Source organism: Molothrus ater, unplaced genomic scaffold (assembly GCF_012460135.2).
Source record: "Molothrus ater isolate BHLD 08-10-18 breed brown headed cowbird unplaced genomic scaffold, BPBGC_Mater_1.1 matUn_MA564, whole genome shotgun sequence".
NCBI classification, from domain to species: domain Eukaryota; kingdom Metazoa; phylum Chordata; class Aves; order Passeriformes; family Icteridae; genus Molothrus; species Molothrus ater.
Window position 1 is genome coordinate 47048 of NW_023416737.1, and position 6000 is coordinate 53047.

Genomic DNA, 6000 nt, shown 5'->3' on the forward strand with positions numbered 1-6000 from the left:
GGATCATTCCCAGAAAATATCCATGGCAAAAGGGATCAGAATCAGGCAAAGGGGCAAGATTCCAAGGGATCCAGAGGTGAGAAAGGGCAGAATTCCAAGGGATCCAGGGGTGGGAAAGGGCAGAATTCCCTGTGCCCCCACTGCTGGCTGTGATCCCATGGATTTTGGGTGCAATCCCATGGATTTTGGGACTCCCTGTGGCCCCGATCATCTCCTTCTCCCTGGTTGTGATTCCCTGGATTCTGGCTGCAATTCCATGGATTTTGGCTGCAATTCCATGGATTTTGGCCATGATCCCATGGATTCTGGCTGCAATTCCACGGATTTTGGGACTCCCTGTGCCCCCAGCCTCTGCCCAGGTCCATCTCCACATCCCTGGCTGCATTCCCACAGATTTTTGGCCGCAGTTCCGCGGATTTTGGCCGCGGCTCCACAGACTTTGGCCACAACCCCACAGGCAGGTTTTGGCCGCGATCCCGCAGGTTTTGGCCGCGATCCCACGGATTTCAGGACTCCCCGCACCCCCATCTCAGCTCGGATCCCCCTCCTCTCTGCCCCCCGGGGGGGATCGTTCCCCACCGGAGCCGGGCCGGGCTCCGCGGGATCCGCTCCGGCCTTTTCCCGGGAATTGTGGCGGCTGGAAGGTGCCGGGGCCGGGATCAGGATCGCTCCCGGCGCTAAACGAAAGCAGATGGCTCCGGGAGCTTCCAGAGGGCCGGCGGGGGGATGACAGAGGTTGGGTTTCGGAAGCTGCCGAGACAGGGATTAAGTGCGGGAGCGCACGGAAGGTGCCGCGCTCCGGCCGGGAATGAACCTCCCGCGCGGAGCTCCTGGGAGGCGCCGCTGCAAAAGCGGGGGGGGAAAGCTCGGGGAAAACTGCAGGAAAAACTGCAGGAAAAACTGCAGGAAAAACTCAGGAAAAACTGCAGGAAAAACTGCAGGAAAAACTGCAGGAAAAACTGCAGGAAAAACGCAGGAAAAACTGCAGGAAAAACTGCAGGAAAAACGGGCAATTCCCGGGGTGTTTTTCCAGGTGGAAATGCTGGATTTCCTCGGGGATTGCTGGAGTTGGGAGGGGTGGGATAAGGCAGCTTGGAGCTGGGGGAATTCCCGGCTCGGGATACTCCGGGGATTCCTCCCGGGAATCCTGGCTGGGGAAGCAGGGAAATCCCGGGGGATGCCGGAGCCCCTTCCAGGGCCTTTTCCAGGGTTTTTTTTTTTTGGGAGAGCTGGGGAGGGGTTTGGGATGGGAGGGCTGGAGGGACAGCACCCAGGGAATGGCTTCCCATGGAATATTGGGATTTTGGGATGGAATTCCCGGAGAATCCAGGGCTGCTCCATCCCTGGGACACCGGGAATGGGACAGGGAACGACACCTGACACCTCTGGAATCCCCGCGCCCCAATTCCCTCCTGGCTCTTCTCCCCGGGCAGGGAATTCCAACAAATCCCAGCGGCGGCTCCTCAAGGGTTAATTCCCAAATTCCCTCCCGCCCCGGGAGCAGCGGGAATGGGAAGGGGCCGGGATAAATCCCAATTCCCAGCCGGAATCCATGCCGGCATGGAAAATCCTCCGGGAATCCTCGGGGATCTCGGGATCACCGGGAATGTCCTGGGGGGGGGCGGGCAGCGAATTCCCTCGGCTCCGGGCGCTCCCGGAATTCCAGAGGGATCCCAGTGCTGAGCGAATTCCCTCGGCTCCGGGCGCTCCCGGAATTCCAGAGGGATCCCAGAGCTGAGCGAATTCCCTCGGCTCCGGGCGCTCCCGGAATTCCAGAGGGGTCCCAGAGCCCCCCATGGCAGCTCCGGTGAACCCTGGGGTTGGGAGCAAAGGGAATTTCTGGGGAAAACCGGGAAAGGAGCGGCGAATCCCGGGTGTGGGGAATTCCGGAGGGATCCCAGAGCTGCCCCCATGGCAGCTCCGGTGACCTTTGGGGTTGGGAGCAAAGGGAATTTCTGGGGAAAACAGGTTGGGGGGGCGACAGGAGAAGCGAGGGAAAGGAGCGGCGAGGTGCCCGGACATGCGGCGAAGGGGTTAAACCCGGCCTGGAGGGTGAGCTCAGGTAGGCCGGGCCTGGGGCTCCCCTTTCCAAAGGCTCCTTTTCCAAGGAAGCCGGGCCCGGAGGAGGGGCCGGGCCGCCCATTCCCGCCGCTATAAAATCCCGCAATTCCAGCCCGCGGCTCCCGGAGGATGCGCACGTGCGCCGGGAGCGGCGGCGAGCCCGAAAACCGGGAATAAACCGGGATAAACCCGCCCCCCCCTCCCAACACCGCCAAACCGGGCTAGAAACCCGCAAACCCGGGATAAACCCGCGATCAAACCCCGCGGCCACCGGGATAGAACCCGGACGAGACCTCAGAGAGCGCGATAGAACCCCTAAAAACCGGCATAAAAGCGGGATAAAAGCGGGACAAAAACCCCAAAACCGGGGACAGAAGCGGGATAAAAGCCCCTCAGGCGGATCGGCGAGAGCCATGAGCGGCCGGAGCTGAGCGCTCCCGCGGCTCCTCCGGCGGCGCTCCCAGCCATGTCCTTCGCCATGCTGCGCTCGGCGCCGGGGCGCTTCCTGTACCCCGAGATCAGCGCGCTGTCCGAGGACGAGGAGAACAGCGAGAGCTCGGGCTCCGAGGAGAAGCCCTTCCACCTGGAGGCCGACGCGTTCGGCATCAAGGGCGGCAAGCGGCGGCCCGGCAAGAGCCGCGGGAGGCTGGCGCGGGAGCCGCGGCAGCGGCACACGGCGAACGCCCGCGAGCGGGACCGCACCAACTCGGTGAACACGGCGTTCACGGCGCTGCGCACGCTCATCCCCACCGAGCCGGCCGACAGGAAACTCTCCAAGATCGAGACGCTGCGCCTCGCCTCCAGCTACATCTCGCACCTGGGCAACGTGCTGCTGCTGGGCGAGGCGGGCGGCGGCGGGCAGCCGTGCCACGGGGCGGCAGCGCCGGCCTCGGCGGCGGCGGCGGCGGCGGCGGCGGCGGCGGCGGCCGCGTTCTGCACGGCCGGGGCCGCGTCCCCCACCGGCCGGGAGAGCGAGAGCAGCCAGCAGCCCCGGCAGATCTGCACCTTCTGCCTCAGCAACCAGCGCAAAATGGTGAGCGGCGATGCCGGGGACAGCGGGGATAACGGGAATAACGGGGAGAGTGGGAATAGCGGGGTGCGGGATAGCGGGAATGGGGTGCGAGATAGAGGGATGTGCCCAGCCCCGGCAGATCTGCACCTTCTGCCTCAGCAACCAGCGCAGAATGGTGAGCGGCGATGCCGGGAATAACGGGGATAACGGGGAGAGTGGGAATAATGGGAATAATGGGAATAGTGGGGTGCGGGATAGCGGGAATACTGGGGAGCAGGATACTGGGAATGGGGATTTGGGATTTGGGAATCCCGGGATGTGCCCAGCCCCGGCATTTCCGCACCTTCTGCCTCAGCAACCAGCGGGAAATTGCTGAGTGGTGCTGTCGGGAATACCGGGAATAATGGGGATACTGGGGTCTGGGATAGCAGGAATGCTGCAGGGAAAGAGGGAATGGGGATTGGGATTTGGGATTTGGGATTTGGGAATCGCGGGGTGCCCAGCCCCGGCAGATCCGCACCTGCCTCAGCAACCAGCGGCGAATGGCGAGTTTGGGAGGGTTTGGGATGCAGGGAATGGGGTCCGGGATACTGGGAATGGGCACTGGGATTTGGGAATGGGGGCTCTCGGGATCGGGACCTTCTGTCTCAGCAGCCCAGAGGAAAATGGTGAGGCCGGGAGGGTTTGGGATGCAGGGAACGGGGACTGGGATAGAGGGAAAGGTGTCCCGGGATTCGGGAATGAATCCCGCAGGGATGCGGGGAATTGTGTCCCGGGATTCGGGAATGTCGCGGGGATGAAGGGAACGGGGACCCGGGATTCGGGAATGAATCCCGCAGGGAATGATGGCCCGAGATTGGGGCTGGGATGGAGGGAACGGTGTCACCGGGATTTGGGATTCGGGCTGGGAATGACGAAATGCCCGTGCGGGATTTCCTGGAAAAGTGGAGATTCCCGAGTTTATCCAGGTGAAAATTCTGTTTGTTCCACTCCTAGGAGCAGGGAGAGGCAGGGAATTGTGTCCTGGGAATTTGGGAATGAATCCCGTGGGGATTCGGGGAATGGGGACTGGGAATTCAGGGATGAATCCTGTAGGGATTCAGGGAATGGGGACTGGGAATTCAGGGATGAATCCTGTAGGGATTTGGGGAATGGGGACTGGAAATTCGGGAATGAATCCCGTGGGGATTCAGGGAATGGGGACTGGGAATTCGGGAATGAATCCCGTGGGGATTCAGGGAATGGGGACTGGGAATTCGGGAATGAATCCTGTAGGGATTCAGGGAATGGGGACTGGGAATTGGGAATGAATCCCGTGGGGATTCAGGGAATGGGGACTGGGAATTCAGGGATGAATCCCGTGGGGATTCAGGGAATGGGGACTGGGAATTCAGGGATGAATCCTGTAGGGATTCACGGAATGGGGACTGGGATTTGGGATCCACACTGGGAATGATGACATCACGTGTGGGGCTCCCCAAAAAAACGGTGATTCCCGATTTATCCCAGCGATTCCCAGTTTATCCCAGCAATTCCCAGGTTTATCCCAGCAATTTCCGGCTTTATCCCGCTGATTCTTGTGTTTATCCCAGCAATTCCTGGTTCATCCCAGAGATTCCCAGGTTTACCCCAGCGATTCCCTGGTTTATCCCAGCAATTCCCTGGTTTATCCCAGCGATTCCCAGTTTAATCCCAGTGTTTGCCCACTCCTGGGATCACAGGAAGGGATGGGATGAGCGGGAATGCCAGGGAGCTCCCGCCTGGAGCTGCAGGCACAGCAGAGCCTGACGGAGGCGGCTCGAAAATCCAGGGAAAGTCCAGGGAAAATCCATGGAAAATCCGTGGAAAATCAAGGGAAAATCCAGGGAAAATCCAGGGAAAATCCGTGGAAAATCCAGGGAAAATCCAGGGAAAATCAAGGGAAAATCCATGGAAAATCCGTGGAAAATCCAGGAAAAATCCAGGAAAAATCCAGGAAAAATCCAGGGAAAATCCAGGGAAAATCCATGGAAAATCCTCTCTGGAGCCACGGGCAGAGGGTTAGGGATGGGTTAGGAGAAGATTTTTTTGGGGGGACAGGAAGAGAATTTTAGGAATCCTTGGGACGGGAGAAGGATTTGAGGGAGGATTTCTTGAGGGACGGGAGAAGGATTTTAGGGAGAAGATTTTCGGGATTCTTGGAATGGGAACAGGATTTTAGGGAGTTTTTGTTTGTTTTGTTTTTTTTTTTTTAAATTTTGGGGACAGAAGGAGGATTTTAGGGACCTTTAGGAAGGGAAGAGGATTTTAGGGACCTTTAGGAAGGGAAGAGGATTTTAGGGACCTTTAGGAAGGGAAGAGGATTTTAGGGTGAATTGTTCGGGCAGGGTGGATTTTAGGGAGCCGATCCCACACTTTGGGAAGCCTCCTGCTCCCACCTGGAATCCTGGAACGCTTGGGGTTGGGAAGGGCCCGAAATCCCACCCCATTCCCATGGGATCGGCTGTTCCCAGCCACGGAAAAGCCGGAATAGGGGCGGGAATGGCCCGGAGCTGCAGGCACAGCAGAGCCTGACGGAGGCGGCTCTAAAATCCAGGGAAAATCCACGGAAAATCCAGGGAAAATCCAGGGAAAATCCATGGAAAATCCACGGAAAATCCATGGAAAATCCACGGAAAATCCATGGAAAATCGAGGGAAAATCGAGGGTAAATCCATGGAAAATCCAGGGAAAATCCATGGAAAATCCAGGGAAAATCCAGGGAAAATCCTCCGTACAGGGGATCCCAGTGCTCCCAGTAACTCCATAACGGGATCCCAGTGCTCCCAGTAACTCCATACAGGGGATCCCAGTGCTCCCAGTAACGCCATAACGGGATCCCAGTGCTCCCAGTAACTCCATAACGGGATCCCAGTGCTCCCAGTAACTCCGTACAGGGATCCCAGTGC